This window comes from Anopheles funestus, chromosome X, assembly GCF_943734845.2.
Source record: "Anopheles funestus chromosome X, idAnoFuneDA-416_04, whole genome shotgun sequence".
Classification (NCBI taxonomy): domain Eukaryota; kingdom Metazoa; phylum Arthropoda; class Insecta; order Diptera; family Culicidae; genus Anopheles; species Anopheles funestus.
Window position 1 is genome coordinate 19371496 of NC_064597.1, and position 25273 is coordinate 19396768.

The 25273-nt window shown below is 44.9% G+C and overlaps 1 protein-coding gene across 7 annotated transcripts in view; it reads left to right on the forward strand.

Annotated features, from left to right (window-relative positions):
* Positions 1 to 25273, forward strand: part of LOC125769083 (uncharacterized) — a 447410-nt gene that overhangs the window by 260301 nt on the left and 161836 nt on the right. The gene's annotated exons all lie outside the window — the stretch shown is intronic.

The window sequence follows — 25273 nt, forward strand, 5'->3', positions numbered from 1 at the left end:
TCTCGTGGCGGAGGGGTTCTTATTGCCTGTGCCTCCCGGCTTAAGGCTTCAATCGTACATACGCAACATTCTACATTGGAACTTGTTTGGGTACAGAGTAAGTTAAATGTGTTGTCCCTTTACGTAGGTGTTATTTACATCCCGCCTAATGCTAGGACTAGTACCGATGTCTTTGATGCGCTATTCCGTTCCATTGAAGCAGTGCAATCTCGTTTGAACACTAACGACATTCTGTTGCTCTGTGGCGACTTTAATCAGCCTCGGCTGGCCTGGACGCCAGTCAAAGCTCATTACATCCCCGCACGCACCAGTCCCTCCTCCTCTTACCTTTTAGACGGACTAAGCGAATTCGATCTCAAACAAATATCCGGAATCACTAATAATCTCAACAGACAACTGGATCTCTTTTTTATAAACGCATCTTCTATGCGCACTGCCCCATCCGTTTCCTACGCATCCATGACTCTCCTACGTATCGACAACTATCACCCCCCTCTCGAGCTATCCCTATCCGTTCCGTCACAGCGCGCTCAAACTGTTAAACCTAGGCTAGGCTTCAATTTTCGCAAATTAGACTACGTCAAGTTTAGCGAAATGATCTCTAGGACCGACTGGTCATTTCTAGACAATTACTGTTCTGTTGATGTCGCAGTAGACCAATTCTCAAATATTGTTAAGGCTGCTTTTCCTTTATGTTGCCCTCGCTTGAAACCATCCTTGTCCCCTCCCTGGTCCGATCGTACTCTTCGTTCTCTTCGTAAAGACAGAGCTAGAACGCTTCGCAATTTGCATCGTGCCCCATCGGAGTACCATCGCCGGCTTTTTAAATACGCTTCCACGGCCTACCGCATTTATAATCGAGCCAGGTACTCTTCATACCTCGGCAGGCTTCAGTCCCGTTTCTATAATCAACCTAGTACTTTCTGGGCTTATGTCAATAGGCTGCGGAAGTCCTCTTCCATCCCCTCAACTATGTTCCTAGGCTCAAGGTCAGCGGATAACGCCACTGACATCTGTGCTCTTTTTGCTGAGCATTTCTCGAGCCTCTTTTCTGCACCGGCTGGTGGAGGTGCATCCTCACTACCGCGGGAGTCCTACACTTCCTCTAACGCGTTACAAATCGACTCCAATGATGTCATTGTTGCCTTAAGGAGACTCAAGCACTCGTTCTCTCCTGGCCCTGATGGCATCCCTACCTCTGTTTTATAATGTTGCGCTTCTGTGTTAGCTCCCATTATTGTAAAACTTTTTCGTCTGTCTTTACATTCCCATACCTACCCTAAATTGTGGAAGCTAGCCCGGCTTATTCCTATCCTTAAGAAAGGTAACCCTTCCGATGTATCCAGATACCGCGATATAGCACTACTGTGTGCTCTATCCAAGGTATTTGAGATCATATTCCATTCCTTCCTCCTGAATCAGGTGCACCGTCTTGTCATTCCTCAGCAACATGGATTCTTTCCTAAACGCTCCACAACCTCAAACCTTATGTGTTATACCTCTTTCCTCTGTTCAAAATTAGATTCCTTTCCTCAAGTTGATGCCATTTACACCGACTTCAAATCCGCATTTGACCGTGTCCCCCATTCCTTGTTGTTGCATAAATTGTACAACATCGGTCTAAATAATTCCCTTATTCGTTTGTTTAGTTCTTTTCTGAGCAATCGTTCCTACTATGTCAAACACAACGACATAATATCCCCTTCCTTCTCCTCCGGTGCCGGTGTTCCACAAGGAAGTGTCCTTAGCCCTTTGTTGTTTGTTTTGTTCATTAACGATGTTTGTGAAGTCTTACCAGCCAACTGTTTCCTCTGTTATGCTGACGACCTAAAAATTTTCCTCCCTATTGGTTCCTCCAATGACTGTATGTCCCTACAAAACATTCTTGATCGCTTCTCTTCTTGGTGTGCACGTAATCTGCTTACGTTATGTCCTGATAAATGTAATGTTATCTCGTTTACCCGTTCCCGTAATCCTATTGTACATTCCTATTCCCTCGCTGATCAGCGTGTGTCTCGAGTCTCTGTAATTAAGGACCTTGGCGTTTGGTTCGACAGTGGCCTCACTTTTCGCCACCACCTCGATTCGGTCGTAAGCTCAGCTCGTCAAATTCTCGGACTAGTAAAGCGCATTACCCGCGACTTTAATGACCCCCGGTGTGTCAGGGTGCTCTTCTGCTCGCTGGTCAGATCGAGGCTTGAGTACTGCTCAGTTGTCTGGTCTCCGACCGCGAGGACTCACATCAAGCGAGTCGAACAGGTACAGAGGTCTTTCACCAGATATGTTTTGCGCATACGCTCCGGTGAACCTTCCTCTGTCCTGCCCGACTATGAGTCCAGATGTCTTGCCTTGGGCCTAGAAACTTTAGAAGCCCGCCGCTCTATTGCGCAATCTTCCCTGATTGCGGGTCTCCTGTTGGACTGCACTGATGCCCCTGATCTGTTGTCTGCTATTCCTCTGTATACTCCTTCTCGTTCGCTCCGTTCTCGCCCTCTTTTACATATACCCTTATTCCGTACTCCTGTTGGCCGCAACAACCCTCTATTACGTGCCATGTATGTGTTTAACTCCTCCTGCCATCTGTTTGATTTTCACCTTCCTCTGTCATCCTATCGTGCTCGCCTTCGATCCTTCCTGTAGACTACTCTCTATACTTCCTTCTTTTCCGTAGTAGCCTAAGTTCCGTTAGTCGTTTTTCTTTTTCGTTTTTCTTTTTCTTTTCTCACCGACATTAGTGTTAGGGTTCTAGCTTTAAGTTCATGTTTGTGAAGCATTGTTGCAGACAAGCACAGTAATAATAAACAAATACATTTTATATGTGAATCCAATCGTTACCGTTGTGCTTGCGGGAACACATGCGTTCAGTCGGGAACACATGTTCGAAATCCATGTTGATCTGAGTGATGTATACAATATTAGAATGAAGAATATAGTTGGTATTAAAAAATATTTACATACCAGATATCCTTAAAATTTTGTTGAAATGGGAAACACTTCGATCATGGTGACAGTCACATTTTATTTCTTGTTTTGAAGTTCCTTTCGAATCCCAGCCGTTTCTTTCCAATCTTCCTGAATAACAATGAATGCGTCTTTCGATGGCACAACAAATTTAACACCTTGTTGACGGGCGATTTTCAGCCAGAACGTGTTTGTATCACCGCATACGTTTGTTGTTTTAGGCGCTGGAGAGCATAGCGTGTCCCGCTGCACGATGTTATTAGTTACTTGAAATCTGTCACACACATAGAAACATTACATTAAATTAACAGCATTCAGGACGTACAAGTCCATCCCGAATCAGAAAAGTTCGGCTAAGCGAGGACGGACATGTCCGTGTTAAGCTTGTTTACCTGAATATTTACTCACAGGATAACTCCTCCAGGTCAAGGTTTTCACTGTTTTTGAGCGAAAGCAAAATAATTTGTAGGTCGGCATCCATTTCGTACTTTTGAATTCACTATTGAACTACATTTGTTCACACCATACTTTATTTCACGCTAAACACATGCACAGCGCAGCGAACACGAGTTTTTGACAGATGGAAAGACAGATTTTGCTGCATTCATTGAAGGTGAATTTCATTGAAATGTGACATATCGTTATGTGCCTATGACAACCGCCATACGACACCTAGAACAGGGCAACATTTCCCACGGTTGTCGTCCAGACCGAACCAGACGACAACTCAGCAGTTCCGGACCCCGTTCGCCATCCGACACTATCATGCCACGCTGCACCAAACACCGGCTCATCGGTTAGGCACAACAAGTAGGATTAGCTTAGAATTTTAGTTTGTATCGAGCAACTCAACTGTAAGCAACGAGTCGTCATTAATAAAAAGTTTTGTACTTTAAACTAATGAACACGCGTTGCCTACATAATTATATGTCAATATAACTACTGATCTGCAGTAAAAAATGAAATACGCTTTATTTTAGAATTCTGCGGAATGTGTAAATGTAAATATATATGTAAGAACGGTGGTAGATCGAAAGAGTCGAGCTTGAGGAGCGAAAGAGAAAGTGATGCGAAAGAGAAAGTAGCCGAAGGTAGGAATGTAGGTATAGATAAAGGGTAAGGTATAAAAGGAACTGTCGAAATAAACACAAAATTATTCTCAATCTTGCATTTGGTGTCAGAAGTGGGATGTCCGAATAATCATACGCTGAGGTCGTAGTTAAACGTTGCAAGCTGAGTGCATGCGCGTTCGAAAACGCTGAGTGCGTAGTGTGTTAACGCGTGAGTGCGTGCGTATATAGAATCGTTGAGTGTGTTTTCTACTTAACATTAAAGTGAGTGAACCGGAAACGACGGAGGAAAAGCGTGTCTTATCCTTAGTCGAGGAATTTACGCGCCGGATTGACAAAGCGTTGTGCGTCAAGAGGAATACCGGCGACGGGTACGAAGGAAGAAATGGCGCGTCTGCTAGTGGAAAGCGAATCAAAGCTGTCCGAGCTCGATATATCCACAGCGGATCGCTATCAGGACGCTGTGCAGAGTGAACCTGAATTTCGAGCGGAAGGGGATGCAAAACATCAATCCCGGGTCGATATTTTTTTTTCGCGCAAAAGTTCGCACTGTTCAGGCGTGTTCTCTGCCGCTCCAACTGGTATCGCTTGAACTTCTGTTCATTTATGGTCTACGGTCGCAGTATTCGAGTTCTTTCGTTTAGTGATTTTGACTGCTCGCGCCTGCTGTTGTCGTCTTCCGGCGACTTCCCAGTTTTCCTACATTCTTCAGCAGAGATTTTTGGGCTCTTGGGCACTGATTTGCTCGCTCTGATCACCGTGTGACGCCATTCATCTCAGCTGTTCGGTGTTCACTACTACCTCTATGCTCATACACAGTATGACACCACTGCAAGCACTGCGTCACACTCTCACCAACTAAGTGCTCCACGTTACCATCCTCTTCTACACCACACTTCGCCTTCAAGGCGCTCCATGGATTGTGGCTCCTGCTCCATTGCTATTACCGCTGATGGTATCCCTTGCCGCGGCTACTGTGGCATCTCATACCACCCGAGCTGTATCGATTTACCCAGAGACTACATAAAGGAACTACGCACGGGCTCTCACCTGTTGTTTTTATGCCCCAAATGCATGGATGTCAGAAACAAGGCCGGATTTGGCGCATACGCCGAAATCGCCACGCTGCTCAATACAATCAAAGCTGAACTCTCTGTTGAGCTAGCTTCCGAAGATTCCGCACTAAGAGATGATCTTTACACTACTACGATGACGCGCCACTAGTCCACAACACTTGCACAACATGCTTCCGTTCATCCTGACCCACAGTCCATCACGGATGGTGCTCGCACGCTCACACCGACAGACATGAGTACAGTGTTGTCCAACACTGTCGCCTTGCCTCCCGTTCCTCATATCGCTGATGTTGATATGAATGTTATCGCTTCTGTACCGGATACTGTTCCCAGCACCCCCCTCCTTGAGGGTATCTCGGTACCTGCTGATAAAAGCACCTTTATCAACATACCAGAACCTAAATCCTGGCTCTTCGTTTCTCATACAACCGAAGAGGGTATGTGCGAGTTCGTGAAACAACGTTTGTGCAACGTCACTTGTGTTGCGTATAAGATCATTCCTCGTAATATTGATCCCTAGCGTCTCAACTTTATTTCCTTTCAAGTTGGGGTGCCAAAATCGTTGCCGAATCTTGCCCTGATGCCCTCGCCATGGCCGTGTGGTAGGCTATTTAAAAAAATTGTGTTCAATGATAGCAAACGAACCGTGCGTGGGTTGCCTTTTGGCGAGCATGATCGATCAGACAGACGACGTACTTTTCCTGACACTCTCCTACATGACCCTCCAGCTCACGCTGGGTCCTCGTTATTACCATCAACACAACTGGTTACACCCACGCACTCACCTGAGTTACTCGACTCTCTCACGCGAGTTTTTTTGGACTCACCACCTCCACTTACACCACCTCACCCGGCACCATGCAACTACCAGTTACGCAGCCTAGACCAGCACTAGCTTCTGATTTGGCCACTTCCAATGCACTACATTCTAATCTGCTACACAACAATATTACATCAGCCATATCACCAAATTTATTTCCATCGTTATCGCATAGTCCTGCTGAACCGTTTGAGCCCAATGGAAGCACTACTCCGTTAAACATGCAGCAGCTCTGCTTCTACTATCAAAATGTGCGTAGTCTCCGCTCAAAAACAGTTGAATTTCTCTTGTCATCCTCCGAGGCTAATTGTGACGTTATCCTGCTCACGGAAACCTGGCTTAACGATGAAATACCTTCCAGCCATTTATTTGATCACGTAGCTTACCACGTTTACCGTTGTGACAGAACTATTCTTAATAGTGAATGCTCTTTTGGTAGTGGTGTGCTGATCGCCTGCTCCACTCATCTTCCTTCTATTGCTGTTCCCTCTCATCACGCTTCGCTTGAGATCACATGGATACGTGTCTCCCTAGGCGCTCATCGCTTATATATTGGTGCAGTCTACTTACCACCGTACCTGAGCTCTAACCACTCAACATTGGACGATCTCACGGAATGTATTGGTGATATCATCTCTCTTATGAGTTTTGATGATCATCTCCTGTCGTTCGGGGACTTTAACCAGCCGTTACTCTCCTGGTCTGCTTCAACTTTATCAAGCGATACACTTGATGGCCCTGCTTCCTCCATCTGCTATCAACCTCGGTCCAGTGCAACAAATACCAACTCGAGCTTCCTAGATGTTCTTCGTCTTCATGAACTCTACCAACTTAGTGGTATCGCTAACTTCAGAGAACACCAATTGAACCTGGTACTGGGCAACTTTAACGCTGCTTTATGCTGTGATGTTTCGTTAGCCCCGCTGTCTATACTACCACCTGATATCCATCACTCCCCACTAGTGATGTTATTAGCTCTTCCGGATTTTCCTGCTCATGCTCCTGTACCCGTTCCTGCGCCTGCATCAATAGTTCAATACAACTTTCGCTTAACTGACTACGATGAGGTGGGTTCGATCCTTTCCCGTGTCGACTGGTGTTTTTTGTTCTCATGTACATCAGTCGACGAGGCCGCGATTAGAGATTCCTTATTAACAATGTTATCCTTGCTCTCCACTCCTGCTCCCCACCCCTAACTACTCCTATGAAACCTCCATGGTCTGACCGCTTGCTGCGCTCTCTAAAAAAGACCGAAACCATTATTTTCGCATTTACCAGCGTTGCCGCTCCTCATTCAATTTACGCACGTTTACAATTTACTCACCTTCTGATATTTGTAAACTATTTTCCGAACATTTTTCTAGTATGTTTGTCAGCTCTTCTCTTCATCCCATACTCCGTGAGCGAAAATGTGTATGTGTAGCGAAAATGAGTGAAAATGTAGTATGTGTTGATAATATCTCCATTGATACTGAACTAGTTATGGATGTTTTAGCTTAACTCAAACCCTCATTTACTCCTGGTCCTGATGGTATCTATCCCTCTGTCCTTATAAACTGTAGGAGCATCCTTGCCTCTTACTTGTCGTGGCTCTTTCAAATGTCTTTGTCTCTCGGTGTTTTCCCCGCATTATGGGAAGAAAGTTGGCTTTTTCCTGTACATAAAATAGGCAACTGCGCCCCTATTTCTAATTACCGTGGTATTGTCCATTTATGTGCCATTGCAAAAGCTTTTGAAATGGCAGTTTTTTCTTCTTTTTCGTCTGCCTGCCGGCACTGGATTAGTCCTAATCAGCACGGGTTTATGTCTGGTCGCTCCACCAATTCCAACCTGATGGAATTCGTTTCATTTATTCACCAATGTTTCGACAGACACCTACAAGTTGATGCTGTCTACTTCGATTTCAAGGCTGCTTTTGATCTTCTCTCACACCATCTCTTGCTTGTTAAACTAAAAAAGTTTGGATTTTCCTCTAGTCTCGTTATTTGGTTAGAGTCATTTCTATCATCTCGTTCCTGTCGTGTCATTGTAGATTCCTGTTTGTCTGATAGTATTTTTTGCCCTTCTGGGGTTCCGCAAGGGAGTGTACTTAGCCCTTTCTTATTTCTCTTGTTTATCAATGGTGTCTGTGATATTCTCCTTAGCGATGGACACCTTCTATATGCTGATGACATCAAAATTTTCCTTCCTATCTCTGTAGTATCTGATTGTCTTTCCTTACAGTAATTTCTTGATTCCTTTTGTTCTTGGTGTTTATCTAACCAGTAAGCCTTTGTCCTAATAAATGTTCTATTATATCTTTTTCTCGCTCACGTGCACCTCTTTTGTTTGTTTATACCATCTTGAATGTACAGCTTGAACGGGTTGATTCTGTGCGGGACCTCGGGATCCTTCTTGATCCAAATCTTTCGGTTGCCTCTCATATTGACCACGTCATTAACAATGCTAGCCGAGCGCTCGGTTTGTTGATTCGCACTTCCTGTGAGTTTAATGACCTGTCTGAGAGTCCATTACTTTTCCTTCGTTCGCTCCACATTAGAGTCCAGTGTCGTTATTTGGACACCTTCGAGCCAAGCTAACATCAATAGACTAGAACGTATTCAAAAACTTTTCACGAGAGTTGCAATTCGCCGCATTTTCGGGCGCTCCCTCTCTCTTAAATTTCTTCTTTCATTTTGAAACTGTCAAATCAATTCGAAATGTTTTACTCTACCCGCGTGATTACCATAAGCCTGTTTATTGCTACCTGCGTTTGTCACAAAAGTGTTTCGTTAATTTATATAAACTTTATTGTCTGTGAAAGCGAATTAATAATCAAAATGATACCATTGATCTTACTCGCGCAAGAAATAGAGGGAGATGAAATGCAAGTGTTGCGTCACTGTCGTATACAGTGAAATGTGCGTACGTAACATTGACACAGTGAGCCGCGTACCCAAAACCGCACGCGGGTTTACTAGGAGAGCTCGGCGTAAGCACCGCCCACCAATTCTGAGTCCAGCGAGAGTCCACGCCTAGGGGGAATCATGACGTCATCGATCATCCGAGTCCAGCATCCAAAAGCGCACGCAGCTTAGTATACGGATCGGCTCCCGCTGCAGGTGTATTGGTGTAACGCAGCGGATACAAACATCATACGATAGGACACTCCCCCGCTGGATCGAATCACGTGATTAGGATGAAATTTGTGGCATTTTTATGACCATATTTGGTCATGAAATCGTAATCCGACGATTTCAAACGCGTGACTGGGAAGCGTAATTAGTATATAAGGAGATGAAAATGTAGAATAAAATCAGTAGTTAATCAGCAATCGTTTGAGTCGTTGCTTTGAATCCGAAAAATTCTAAAGGTTTTACTAACTGCAGTATAGAATCCCGAAAGAGAGGACCACTAACGGGTTGTGCGGAAATTAGTGCTAAAATGGTTGAGTCGTGTAGAGCCTAAGGTGAGGAAAAGCCTAACCTTCGCGAGGCCTGCATCTAGGAAGGTCCACCCCTCAACATTGGTGGCTTCAGAGAGGAGCGTATTCAACGGACACGCTGGTGACGCTGGCCCGATACACCGGTATTGTCGTGGAAGTGCGCTGGTATCATCGTTGAAGTACGTTGGCCCCCCAGTACGCTGATTGTCCAAGTCGCGTCGTGGAAGTACGCTGGTTCCCCAGTAGCATTGTGGAAGTACGTGTTATTGCGCATCTAGTTCACCAAGCAGCGAAATCTTGAACCTTATTATTAAAAATGGCGACAAAGAAACTAAGCTACTTCGTCGAGAACGAAAATGGAGCGTGCCGGCTATGTACGGAACCAGATGAAGAAGAAATACTGGTACAATGCGACGAATGCGATCGGTGGATTCACCTAGCGTGTGCACAATTTAATTGTCGCACCAAGCGCGAAAGAAGAGTGGCTTTGCATTAAATGCAAAGCTATTAACGACCAGATCCAAGAAAAGGAGAAAACGGTCAAGTAAGACCAAGGAATTTTAGAACTCGCCATGGTTCTACAAAACAATAGTCTGGAAGCTACGCGACAGAGCAAGAAGATAACTTTGGCCAATTTGCCGTATTTCGTTGGCAAACCGAAAGATTGGCCTAGATTCATAAAAAATTCGAGGAATCCACGAAGGAAGCTGGATTCAGTCAGCTTGAGAATCTCAACAGACTCCAGAGATTCTGGAAAGGAGAAGCCGAGCGATCCGTCAGAGCATTGCTCTTGGATTCAATGAACGTCCCAGCAATTTTAACACGCTTAGAAGAGCAGGTCGGAAGGCCAGATCTAGTTTATCAAGTTTATATTTTTCAAAAAGGGCAATCGCTCATGTGTTAGCAATTACAGGGGCTGTTTGCGCCTATGCGTAGGCAACACGCAACACGTGCATTAGGAAAGAAAGAATTACGGATTACAGTTTACGTTAGTATTAGTGCATAGTTTATAAGTTAGTGAGTATAATAGAGTACCTGAAAATAAATGTAAATTAGTCTTAATGTAATCCCCGGACGAATCAGTGATCCCGAACGATCCGAAATATTATCTAAGTTGCGAGCTGTCGAACATTGGTCCTTCGAACCGGATAAGAGAAGTTAACATTGAGTTAATCGTTCAAGATTATTTGTTTGTCGTTTATGTTATTTCGGTAGAAAATCGTTCGGTTGGTTAAAGAGTGAATTCACGAGTCCGTATCGCTTTACGCGTAGTAGTGAATCGGTGAAACGGGTTACAGGATCTAAGACTCAAGTGAACAAATTAAGAATTGGAATGTTGAACAATTGAGTGAAACCGCTGTTACAAACGTATTCGAGAAGCGCGTGTGAAGAACAGTGAAATTAACTACGAGCTTAGCGCGTGGCGATAATCGTACATTAGTTGGCGTCGTCCTTGGTCATTGCCCTTAGTAAAGGAAGATAGGATCAGCCATTGCACTTGTGTTGGTGACGCGCGATAGTTGGCGTCGGCTCGGTCATCGTCCGTATTACAACGTAACTAGAATCAGCCATTACGTTTTGGTGCACTGCGCGCGTTAAGTAGGCTTCGGTTTTTTGTGTAGGAAAAATAATGCCGCCAGACAGTAAAGTGAAAAAACTTACGAAAGTATATAAAGACCGTCGGTCTTGGATCGAAGAATTTGTGGAGTTTATTACAAATTATAAAGAATCAGAGCATCGAGCTGAATTAGCGAGTCAACTGAAAGCATTAGAAGAAGCAAAGGGGGCTTTCGAGGAGGCCAGAGAAAAGTTGCTGTTGGAAGATGAGGATGCGGATGAGGCACAAATGCGGATCGAAAGAAAGGACTTTTTTAAAGCTTATCATAAAGTGAAAGGTTTCATTATGAACTTACAACGAGGAGACGAAAGTGCCCATCCGATTGCCAACAGTACGATGGCAAATACGACATGCGCGAGTGTTAAGTTGCGTTTACCAAAGCTGGAACTGCCATCATTTGATGGGAACATTACACAGTGGGTGACGTATAAGGACCGGTTTATGTCGTTGGTGCATGATGTGCCGGAGCTACCGGAAGTGGCCAAACTTCAGTACCTGTTGGCTTCATTGAAGGGAGAAGCTGCATTGCAGTTTGAGCACGTGCCACTAGAAGAGAAGAGCTATGCTCCAACGTGGGAGACCTTATTGCAGCGATACGATGACAACAAATTACTTCGAAGGGAGTACTTCAAAGCCTTGGTGCAATTGGAGCCGATGAATGGTGCAACGTCAACGGAACTGTCCAGAATTGTCAACGAAGCCAGACGACTGGTTCAAGGAATGAAGCGGCTTGAAGAACCGATTCAGCACTGGAACACACCACTTACGACATTGGTAATTTATAAATTTGATAGAACCACATTAATGGCTTGGGAACAATTTGCAGTGGAAAACGCGACCGACAGCTATGACCAATTGATGGACTTCTGTGAAAAACGAATTCGGATTTTGAACAGCACGGCACTTCACAATACCGGTGTCATTGGGACAAAGGCAGCTCCAAAACCGATCCAGCGGATTCGTGGCTCAGACCAGAAGTTGCAGAGATCACCTCACGCTTACGCTGTCACTTGTTCTGCGCAAGCAGCGTTCAATGATAAGAAGGTTTGTCCAGCTTGCAAAGCAGACCATCTAATAAACAAATGTTCTACGTTTGAAGGTATGACGATTCTGCAGCGTGAAGGGTTGGCGAGGAGCAACAGATTATGTTTTTGCTGCTTGAAAGGAAACCATCAAATGAAGTTCTGTCGCAACGTTGGCAAGTGCAGTCATTGCAATGGAAGACACCATACACTGCTGTGCAAACGTAGAGAGGCCCAGCCACCAGCGAACGTAACGCAACTAGACAAGTCATCACCGGAAGAAGAGAACACTGCAACGATTAATGCTACCAGCCGGGATTCCGGTAGAACGAGAAATATGGTGTGGTTATCGACTGCACTGGTGTGGATTCGCAGTAGGGATGGAGAAGAGATGCCGGCGAGGGCGTTATTAGATCAAGGATCGCAATCCAATTTTATATCAGAACGTCTTGCGCAACAACTCAGATTAAAGAGAATGCGAATGTCCAAACCATTGTCTGGAATTGGTGCGATATCGGTCACGGCAACCAGTTTAGTGTCTACGAGAATCAGATCACGGGTGTCTAATTTCCAAACAACGCTGCAGTGCTTAGTATTACCGCGAGTCACTTCGGATTATCCAAGTCGAATGGTAGAGGTGAACCAGTGGAACATTCCTCCCGGAATACTTTTGGCAGATCCTGCTTTCAACAAGCCAGAGCGAATCGACCTCCTGATCGGAGCAGGATTGTTTGCCGAATTGTTAGAAAGAGGAAGTTTGAAATTGGCTTCGCATTTGCCCAGATTGCTGGAAACTAAGTTTGGATGGATTGTCAGCGGAAAGATGTCGGAGGCCAATGAAGAAAGCAGCAGTGAAAGCTTTGTGGGTTGTGCGTTTGACGATAACTTCAACGCTGCAATGGAAAGGCTGGTCCAGCTTGAAGACATTCCGACTGGCAAGTTGATGTCTACAGAGGAGAAATTGTGTGAAAAATGGTATTCAGAAACAACACGTCAAGATAAGGATGGCAGATATATGGTACAACTGCCTAAAGTAGCAGATTATGAAGGAGAAATTGGGGAATCATATGATATCTCGCTTAAAAGATTTGGAGCTGTAGAACGACGAATGAAGAGAGATGCAGAGTTGAGTAAAGAATACCATAAGTTTATGAACGAATACATCAAGCTGGGTCATATGACAAGAGTAGCAGATGAGACGAACAACCAAGGTAAACATTACTATCTACCTCATCATGCAGTATGGAAGCTAGACAGCACTACTACAAAATGCAGAGTCGTGTTTGATGCTTCGTGTAGAACAGACAGTGGGAAATCTTTGAATGATATATTGTTAACTGGACCTCAACTGCAAGACGACCTTGTCTCTATTCTGTTACGCTTTCGATTGAAAAGGGTAGCAATGGTTGCCGATGTGGAAAAAATGTACCGGCAGGTATTAGTCGATGAGAAAGATAGAGACCTACAGCGGATTTTTTGGAGGTCCAGTGAATCAGAGCCTGTGAGTATATTTCGACTAAATACTGTAACGTATGGTACCGCCTGTGCACCTTATTTGGCCATACGAACCCTGAGAAGAGTCTTCGAGGATGGAGGAAACGAATTTCCAGCATCTAAAGAGTGGTACGAAGATTTCTACGTTGATGATCTTATTTCGGGGGCAGACACAGCAGAGAGAGCCAAAGAGATCCGTCATGAGGTGATTGAAATGTTGGCGAAGGCAGGATTCAAACTTCGAAAATGGGCATCAAATACAGCAGCTGCATTAGAAGGACTGCCCGAAGAAGAACTAGCGACGACAGAGATGCACGAGTTAAATATGGAAGGAACGTCGGTTACCACTTTGGGTGTAATATGGGAGCCCAAAACTGATTTAGTAAGGGTGCGAGTGCCAAATATAAGAATGTCTACTAGTACTACCAAGAGAAATGTAATGGGCACGATTGCAAGGATTTACGACCCTTTAGGATTTGTGGACCCGGTTAAAATGGTAGCAAAAATCTTCATGCAGCAATTGTGGAGATTGAAAGATATCGATGGACAGGCTTGGCCGTGGGACAAAGAATTGCCGGAGAGCCTGTGTAGTGAATGGACCGCTCTGGTGAGACAACTTCATGTACTGCAAGAGATAAAACTACCACGGTTAGTGTGTTCAGGAGAGGTGATTCAGTATCACATATTTTGTGATGCTTCTGAAAAAGGGTATGGAGCTTGCATGTACATACGGAGTATCTTCCCAACGGGAGAATCAAGGGTACAGCTGCTGATTTCTCGGTCCAAGGTTGCACCATTGGCAAAGAGAACAACGATTGCTAGACTGGAATTGTGTGCGGCGCTGCTAGGAAGTCGATTATGGGATTTTGCAAGAAAGGGTCGTTTGCCGGAAAGCCCTTGTTTCTTGTGGACTGACTCTATGACAACCTGGTATTGGATTCAGTCCCCGCACCATCTTTGGAAAACGTTTGTCGGAAACCGCACGGCTAAGATCCAGGAATTAACTACAAACTGCAATTGGCGACACGTTCCAGGTGTTGAAAATCCAGCCGATTTAGTGTCGAGGGGTTGTGAACCAAGTCGATTAGTAAACAATGCACTATGGTGGTCGGGGCCAACATGGCTAACAGAATCTGAAGAGAAATGGCCAGCATTGCCTGAAGTCAGAGCAATAACTACAGGCGAGGAACGTAAGGTGGAGTTAATAATCTCTTCTTGTAATGAAGAGAACTTGGTTGACTGGTTGTTCGATCGTTATTCATCTTTCACCAAGCTTCGACTAGTAGTGGGTTACTGTTTACGGTACCTACATGGTGTGCGAATGCGCTTAAGGAAAGAGCCAGAACAACATGGATCTTCAGGTTTTCAATACGATACGCTAACTCTCACCACAGAAGAACGGCTGCGATCAGAACGCGTATTGTGTCGGTTAGCTCAACAGCAGTGTTATGACAGGGAGATTAAGTGTTTGAGCAGTGGGAAGGAATTGCCGCGGTCATCACAATTGAGAGGTTTTAAGCCATTCATAGATGCTGAAGGCGTCATTCGACTAAATGGAAGACTTCAACATTCGCAGTTAGGAATGGATGCCAAAAATCCTTTAGCCGTTCCTAAGGATCACGTACTGGGAAGAATGTTAGTCGAATATTATCATCACAAGCTTCTACACGCCGGACCACAAACAACTATAACAGCGATTCGACAACGTTTTTGGATATTTGGAGCAAGATCCATTGTGAAGCAGGTCTGCCACAAATGTGTGAGATGTTTCAAGTGCAAACCGAAAGGAATAAATCAACCGATGGCCGACTTGCCGGAAAATAGAGTGACAGAAGCTAGACCGTTTGCAGTTTCAGGAGTGGATTACTGCGGACCAGTATGGATTAAGGCGCAACATCGGAAGGGAGCTCCTACCAAAGCGTTTGTTGCAGTATTTGTGTGCTTCGTAACCCGTGCCGTCCATTTGGAGTTAGTGTCAGATTTGAGCACTCCTGCATTTTTGGCTGCACTACGGAGATTCGTTGCACGACGAGGATTGGTGACAGAATTGCATTCCGACAATGGCACCAACTTTAAGGGAGCTGCAAATGAGTTACGTCATCTGTATGAGCTTCTACGATCAACGAAGCATAAGGAAGAGGTATCATCGTGGAGCGCTGAAAACGCGATCAGCTGGAAGTTCATCCCACCCAGGGCCCCTCATTTTGGAGGATTGTGGGAAGCGGCCGTAAAATCGATGAAGTTTCATTTAATAAGAGTTTTGGGAATGGCTTCTGTTTCCTACGAAGACATGACCACTTTACTTACAGAAATCGAAGCGTGCTTGAACTCGAGGCCAATTACCCCACTATCGGATGATCCGTCAGATTTCGAGGCATTGACACCAGGGCATTTCCTAACTGGATCGCATTTGCAAAACGTGGTCGATATCAACTTGAGGGACGTCCCAGACAACCGTTTGAACCATTGGCGTCTGGTACGAAAACGGGTGCAGCAATTCTGGATCAGGTGGAAGACAGAGTACCTCCAACAACTCCAAGCGAGAACGAAGTGGAATATTCCAGCGACAGCGATTGTACCAGGTATGCTGGTCTTATTACGGGAGGACAATGTACCACCTACAAGTTGGCCACTCGCTAGAGTTTCAAAGGTACATCCTGGTAACGACGGAGTAGTGCGAGTTGTAACTGTGCGAACCGCGAATGGAAAGGAGGTTCAGAGACCAGCGGTCAGATTATGCATTTTACCGATGAAGGAAGGTGAAAATTAGGTTGATAACTTGTATTATAAATTTGAAATTGGTCTTTACACTCAGAGGAAAATTATGTACGTATACTGTGTTAGGCAGAAGTGAAATGAAATATTAGGAGTAAAATCTGAGCTGTAGTAGAAGAGTTTGATTTGAATTTCATGTAATCAGTATACTTATATAAGTTCGTCGGGAATTTCAGATAGAATTAGGAATCGGAATTTACCCATTTGAATAAGTAAGACTGTAAATAAGGTCACCTAAGTAATGAATTATTGAATTTGGAATAGATTGCGGAATTGAGTAAAAATTAAGAATTTTTAGGTGGTCGGGAATGTTTGCGCCTATGCGTAGGCAACACGCAACACGTGCATTAGGAAAGAAAGAATTACGGATTACAGTTTACGTTAGTATTAGTGCATAGTTTATAAGTTAGTGAGTATAATAGAGTACCTGAAAATAAATGTAAATTAGTCTTAATGTAATCCCCGGACGAATCAGTGATCCCGAACGATCCGAAATATTATCTAAGTTGCGAGCTGTCGAACAAAATGCTTAAGGAGGTATTGAAAATCAAGATCGACGGTCAATTTAAGATTCCGGAATTATCGGATGCGCTGAATAACCTCATTACTAATGTCAAGGTAATGGACAAACAATCGTACTTATACGATTCCAGGCTAATTGATGAACTTGTGAGCAAGCTCAAAACAGGAAAACAGCTAGAGTGGATGCAACAAAAAGAAGAGCCGGAAAAAGCAAAGAAGCTAGTGACATTAGAACATTTCAATGATTGGTTGCTTCCAATTGCCAAGAGATTACGAAGTCTACCTAAAAAACCAGAGAGAGCAGAAAAAAGTCGAAACACGGCAAATGTTCACAAAAACAGCAGAATAACAACTAAACAAAATCATTTACCATACCGAGATGGTACGAAGGGCTACACTGCAGCGCCTATTTTTACATGCACGCTTTGCAAAGGACAACATAAGCTACCGGACTGCAGTAAATTTCTGGAAATGAGCGCCAAAGAACGGTTCAACGTGGCTAAATAACAGCGTTTATGCTTAGCATGCATTGCTACGAGTGGTCATTTCCAACGTGATTGTAAGTCGGCAAAAGAGTGTGGAGTGAATGATTGCAAGCGTTGGCATCATCCCAACCATTAAACTATCACAAAAACGATGGTCTGGTTTATTTCCAAATCGTGCCTGTTACCCTCGAAATGGCTCGAAATGACGACGAATCATTAGATACATACGCGTTCCTGGACGCCTGGTCCTCACTTACCCTAATGGAGGAGGAAATTGCGAAGAAGTTGGGGTTACAAGGAAAGAAAGACCCACTGATCATGACTTGGACCCAAAATCTATCAGTGGAACAGGATGACAGCAGACGCGTAGAATGTCTGATGATTAGCACCGAAGGAAACGAATATCTGCTGAGCAATATACGCACAGGAAACGATCCGCAGCTACCGAAACAATCGATAAACGCGTATCAAATGCGTCGAGAGTACACACACCTGAAGAACGTTCCTGTAAAATCGTACGTGAATGCGCGGCCAACCATTCTTATCGGGCTAAGCCACAGTCAGCTGATGCCTCTACAGCGCAGAATGGGAAAACCACAAGAGCCCATGGCTATTAAAACGAAACTAGGGTGGATGATTTTCGGCAGCGATCAGGAAACACCAAATACCAGGAAAGATCATTTTATGGTTCATAAAAATGAAGAGCTGTTGAACGAAATGATCCACAGATATTTCACCACAGAAGATTTTGGAGTAAAAATATCAAAACAGCCTTCCACTGCAGATAACGAAAAGGCCAGCGAAATAATTAAAAGAACCTTAAAAAAGGGAAACGGATACTACGAAGTAGGACTGCTCTGGAAACAAGATGCCGTAATATTCCTTAATAGCTACACAAACGCAATGAATCGTCTGCAGAGCCTGGAAAACCAGCTGAGAAAGAATCCAGAACAACAATCTTGGGCTAAAGCAACGTTCAACGATTACGATAAAAAAGAATATCTGCGGAAACTGACGAACACGGAAGTGAGTACCGTGACATCTAGGACATATTACCTCCCGCTCTTCATAGTCGAATCATAGTTCATAGTTAACAAGAATAAGACAACACCGAAACCACGACTAATGTTCGACGCAGCCGCAGCAATCGATGGAGTATCCCTCAAATCGCAGCTGTTATCTGGACCGGACGAAATGGCATCACTGTTTGGAGTGATGGTGCGGTTCAGAGAAGGAAACATCTGCGTAACAGGGGACATTCAGGAAATGTTCCACCGCGTAAGGATACGTCAAGAAGACCAAGATGCCCAGCGCGTTCTTTGGAGAGACTGCGAACAACGTCAACCGGGCGTATTTGTAATGCAGGTCATGACTTTTGGGGCAACGTGCTCGCCAGCCTGCGCACAAGCAGTAACAAACACAAACGTAATGGCACATGCAGAAACACATCCCTTAGCCGTGGACCCAATTATCCGTCAACATTACGTAGATGATTACCTAGACAGCTTCTTCAGTCTCGAGGACGCGGTGCGAACAATCGAACAGGTCATCCAAGTACGTGACAACGCGGGGTTTCATATTAGAAGTTTCACCTCCTATCGGGGGAGCTATTACGAACCATTCCGAGTGAAAGATGGCAGAAAAAGGATTCAGTAGTTGCAATAGAGGAAAAAATGAAAACTAAGAAAAAATCCTCGGCATACAATGGAACACCATATCCCATCACTCCAGTTATCGTGTAAAAAGAGCGCATTTAAGACCAGCAGAACACCGACCAAAAGAGAAGTTTTAAGTTTTATAATGAGTGTATATGATCCTCTAGGACTCATTAGTCACATAACTATTCATGGTCGGATATTAATGAGGGCATCCACATTGCCACTGATGATTGGGATGCGTTGATTCCGGACGAGTTGATAACAACATGGAACGAATGTCTACAGCAGATAGAAGGAGTTGAGAATCTTCAAATACCAAGACAACTAGTGCGATCGCCAGACTCACCGTTGGATTTGCAAACTTTCGTCGATGCGTCGGAAAATGCGTTTGCCTGTTGTGTCTATGCTCCTACAAACGCCGGAGGAACAGCTTTCATAAGATTGATTGCTGGAAAAGCACGAGTCGCGCCCATCAATCCATTATCAATTCCAAAGTTAGAATTACACGGACCTACCTTTTTGCTACAAGATGAAAGCACATGGCCACAAAAAAACCTCGATCCCTGATACAGACGAAGAACGTCGAATGATAGGAGTTCATACAGCCAAGGGATATGAATTCCCCACAGAGGATTACTCTTCATGGACTAAACTGCTCAAGCACATAACAATCCTCAAGAAATTCGTCGATTACATCAATAATCGGAAATCATTTACGCGCTGTATAAAACCACAGGATGTGCAAGTCGCTCGTAACATGTTATACCGACAAGCGCAATGGGAAACATTTCCGGAAGAATTGAACGTGCTGAGTAAAGGCGAGGTAGTACCAAAATGCAGACCTCTTAATAAATTGATGCCATTCATCGACTCGGAAGGCGTATTAAGATCTCGGGGACGATTGGAAAAAATTGTAACTATTCCGTAGAGTACAAGAACACCAATCCTGCTTCCCCAAAAACCGCGCGTAGTGAAACTACTCGTGGGGAACTTTCACGACCAAAATCTTCATCAAGCTGACAACGTCGTGATTGGAGCGTTAAGACAAACATACTGGATATTAAACCTGCGGGCGGTGTGCTAAAAAATGTGAAAAACTGTTGCCAAAAGTGCATTTTACGAACGGCTGCACCAAAGGTCCCATTGATGGCATCTTTTCCGGAATTTCGAGCCAACCCATACAATCCCCCATTCACGCACATCGGTGTGGATTATTTCGGTCCCATAGAAGTCACCGTAAAACGCTCCATTGAAAAAAGACAATATTTACCTGTATGTCAACACGAGCCGTACATATCGAGTTGGCCGAAAATTTGCACCCGGACAGTCTGCTTGAAGAATTTGCAACATCGACGCGGGAAAATAAGTTGTCTCTACAGTGACAACGGAACCAACTTCATCGGAGCAGAGAAAGAACCAAAGCAACTTACAAAAGACATCGACGTACGTATGGGTAAGGAAGCAGCTCTGAAGTATGGAATCGATTGGAAATTCAACCCCCCAGCAGCGCCTCATTTCGGTGGATCTTGGGAAAGGCTAATTCAGTCCATAAAGAAGGCCCTAAGATTCTGCATCAACGAATGGAGCAACCGAAAACCAACGCCCGAGACAATAAGAGCCACGCTGATAAAAATCGAATCGATGATGAATTCTCGACCTTTGACTCACATTCCGATCAGCACAGAAGAAGAAGAAATCTTGACTCCATATCATTTCCGAGGATTCGAGGATTAGAGTGTGCGCCACCTGAAATCAACTTCACAACTCCGGCAGATCGGAAGCAATGGAAACTGGTAGAGCATCATTCAAAGATCTACTGGGATAAATGGAAAAAGGAATACTTGCCGACGTTGATTAAAAGGAACAAATGGACAGCTGCAATAGAACCTATCAAAAAGGGAGACACAGTCGTCAAGATCAAAGCCGGCAACTCGATTCTAAAAAGACCGGCAGTACGAGTAGCGGTAATAAACGTGGAACAAAAAGAACACTCTTTAATGCACTCTTCAAGGAAAACTGCACCCAAACGACCGCATCCTAAGGATTCCCACGTTGCCCCGATTAAATGCAAACCAAAGGCAAAGGACCGAATCAGACCATGCTTGTGTGCTATGGATTTACTTTCATCACATACAACTAATACACCATAAGGTAATCCGGGTTGGATTACGGGGGGAGGATGTTGCGTCACTGTCGCATACAGTGAAATGTGCGTACGTAATATTGACACAGTGAGCCGCGTACCCAAAACTACACGCGGGTTTACTAGGAGAGCTCGGCGTAAGCACCGCCCACCAATTCTGAGTCCAGCGAGAGTCCACGCCTAGGGGGAATCATGACGTCATCGATCATCCGAGCCCAGCATCCAAAGGCGCACGCAACAATCGTGCGCCTTAATCAGCAATCGTTTGAGTCGTTGCTTTGAATCCGAAAAATTCTAAAGGTTTTACTAACTGCAGTATAGAGTCCCGAGAGAGAGGACCACTAACGGGTTAGTATCCGATCAGTGCTAATTTCCCCAAACTGCGGTATAGAATCCCGAAAGAGAGGACCACTAACGGGTTGTGCGGAAATTAGTGCTAAAACGGTTGAGTCGTGTAGGGCCTAAGGTGAGGAAAGGCCTAACCTTCGCGAGGCCTACATCTAGGAAGGTCCACCCCTCAACAGCAAGATAAAGTGAAGGAACAACGCTACCGTAGGAGTCTCCGGATAAAAAGAAACGTTCATGATCTTCCTCATAACAGGTAATTAAACACAGCTTGCCTCTAATGGCTTCAGAATGCGATGATTCTATAACTTAACTTATTTCAGATTCATCAAAAATTTCAGAATTTCTCATGATATTTTCATGGAAATTCTTGATCAAATTCAGGACGACCTTTCGCCTATGACATCATATGGGATAACAGCAGAACATAAACTAGCAGCAGTGTTACGTTTTTTCGCTGAAGGTCACTTTCAGCATGGTGTAGGAAAAAATTTTCACATACCAATGGCACAGTCAACATTTTCCCGGATTTTGACCACCGTTTTGAATAGCATGGAGAGGAAACTATGTCCAAAATATAATTATGTTATACTCTTATAACATTTTTATTATTCCTAAATTAATCTAACTTTAACCTGATTTTAACCTAACTTTAACCTAACTAAGCTTTCACAAATTATAAACCACGTCCTGTCTTGTTGGCGTATTGAGGAAGAAGAGCGAGTCTACACGATGCCGCTTCCGTTCAAGGCGCGCACCTTTCAACGCTGCTGCTGCCAGTATAACGTTGCTGGTGGCAGTGATACCAGCAGTATAACAGTAACGTTATAGGGCAGTCACATACGACTATACCACATAATTATATATAAAGTTGGACGTGTCCAATGCAGATATGCAAGCAGCAAACCATTACTTTTTTGAGAAGAGTTTAATCAACGGTATAGTCATGTGTTTAGATGGAACACACATTAAAGTAAAGCGACCGAAAACGAATGAGCATTTGTATTACAATCGTAAGGGATTTTTCAGCATTAATGCTTTAATGGTGAGTGTGTGTTGAATGATATGTTATGGAGTGTTTTGTAAGTAACATTGTTTCTCATCTTTCAGGTCTGTGATCATATGCAAAGAATTAGATTCGTTAATGCTAAATTCGGTGGTGCTAATCATGATGCTCATGTATGGAATCGCAGCCCGGTTGGCAGATTTTTTGCAGCAAAGCATCATAATGGACACACTGCATTCAAGTTGTTGGGTAATAAACTTGGGAACTGTTATGTTTATAACTTTTATTAATCATTTCTTTTGTTGTTTAAAGGTGATTCAGCATACCCCAGGGAGGATTGGTTGATCATACCATATAGGGATGCAGATCCAGGTTCCGTTGAAGCAGATTTCAACATTCGCCATACTGCAGAACGAATTATAATTGAGCGAACGTTTGGAGATTTGAAAAGCAGATTTCGTTGTCTTAGTACAACAAGAGAGCTGCTTTATACACCGGAAAAATGTGTGCAAATAATAAATGTATGTTCTGCACTTCACAATATGTGCATTGAACATGGAATACTCTTTTAAACAAACATGGTCGATCATTTTTCTTGTATTAAATAGTGTAATCCACTTACATAAAATTGATAAATCCATAAGAGCATCGTTTCCAGCTACGCACAAGCTTTAATTAAAAAAACAATTCATCGTTTTAAAAATAGACAACATATTCATAAAACGAGAAGCTCACTGAAAACGGAAATATTATTCAGTAAATTGTCTTTTTGATTCGCAATCCTCCGGTGCAGTCGATGCTAATATTAAGCGCTTGGTTGCCTGGAGCTTGGCGTTCTCCGGTCGATTCCCTTTTTTTTTTTTTTTTTTTTTTTTTTTTTTTTTTTTTTTTTTTTTTGTTAACGGGGAGGGAACCTTCAAAAGGTACCCACCTCGAAGGGCGGCTTGCGGCTACAAACCAATCCCTCCGAGATGGGTTATGTGGGATTCATCGTGACGCTGGGCCCGTGAAGCGGACCCGGCAGCCGATGGGACCCTAACTAAACCACTCCTCGACCTGATCCGAACCCTGCCGATGCGCTTGATGTGCGTAGTACTCCATGCAGGAACGTTTGTGCGATGCACCCATCCTGTTGACGCGCTGCTGCTTTCCAATGCTGCTACTGCGTCGTCCGTCCTAGTTGTCTCAGCTGCTGCTGCTGCTTCGTGCCTTCCTTCCGCTGCTGCTGCTTAATTCCGCCCGTCCGTAGCCGCTACTTCCGGTGGGATCTAGCTCCTGCTGCTGCTCTGGTTACTCGTTGCTGCTGCTGCTGCTTCCGTTGTCGTCATCCTTTGGTGCGGTCACGGCGGCAGCTGTTGCTGTCCCGTTTGTTCCGTGTTCCGCCGTCGTTGTTGTCGTCTCCGTCTGGCCGTAGGTGGACTTTCCTCATTCCATCTCACTTGGAGGTTTCTGAAGATGGTCCTTGCGGCGGTCCGGACTGCTTCCCATGTGTTGCTGTTGGCACACATTTCCGCTGCAAGATTTTCTATCGTCAAGCGGGTGCGGCTCTGCTGCTGCATCTCGTGTTGGGTTCGAGCAAACCGTGGACAGTGGAACATTACGTGGTCGACATCTTCCACTTGGTGTTCACACACCGGGCAGTTTGGCGAGCCGTCGAGGATGCCTTTGTCGACGAAGTAGCTCCGGAGAAACCCATGCCCTGTAAAGAGTTGAGAGAGATAAAAATCAATTTCTCCGTGCTTGCGATTTACCCAGGACATAATGTCCGGGATAATTCTCCTCGTCCTCATCCCCGGCGATCTCGGCTGCCCCGCTCCGGCTGTCCATTGTTGTTGCCAGCGTCCCATGGTCTCTTCCCTTTGCCGCTTTCGTATGTCTGGTCCTGGACTTCCCCTCGCTACCTTTTCGTCGTGGCAGCGGATGTCCTCCTCTAGGAGAAGGACTAACGGGATAGTGCTTGCGACCACGCAAGCGGCATCGTAGGAGACCGTTTGGAAGGCACTGGCCACTCGAAGAACTCCTGTGCGGTGCGCCCTCTGAACCGTGGTCCGGTGAACGTCCTTCTGAAGAAGCGTCCGTCCCCACGATGGTGCCGCGTAACGGACAATGCTATTCCCAACGTTAACCAAGGGTCTCCTTCTGCTGCTTTTTGGGCCACACTTATTCGGCATCAGAGTGGTCAAGACATTCGTGATACGTGATGCCTTGCTGCAAACCTTCTCCAAATGCCGACCGTGGTGCTGTTTGCGGCAGAGCTCGACCCCCAGGTACTTGAGCGATTCCGTGGATACGATCGTGTGTCCCCCCGCACGTAGTTGACCTACCTGCGGGTTGTGATGAGTGCAGAAGATCATGTAGCCGGTCTTTTGATGGGCCAGCTTCAATCCCACTCCATCCATCCAACGCTCGATCATCTCCAGATTCCTCGTAGCAAGGTTGCTGATTTCCTGCGGGTCCCTCCCGATAAGGGTGAACGCCACATCGTCAGCAAACCCTATAATGTCCGCACGCTTTCCGAACAGCTCCAAACGAAGAAGGTCATCGTACATAACATTCCACAGTGTTGGCCCTAGAACCGAACCCTGCGGGACACCTGCCGATACTGGTAGCGAAACCATTCCTTCATCCGTTTCGTAGTGGAGCGTGCGATTCGTGAAGTAGTTCCGCAGCAACGCCTGGAGGTACGGTGGCGTGTTCCTTCGCTGCAGAGCTGCTCCGATCGCTGTCCAGTTGGCCGTGTTGAAGGCGTTCTTCACGTCGATTGTCACCATCGCACACAGTCGATCGCCCCTGCGCTTCTTGTCGAGCGCAACCCTTCCGTTGGCAATCACCCTGTTGATGGCATCCATGGTTG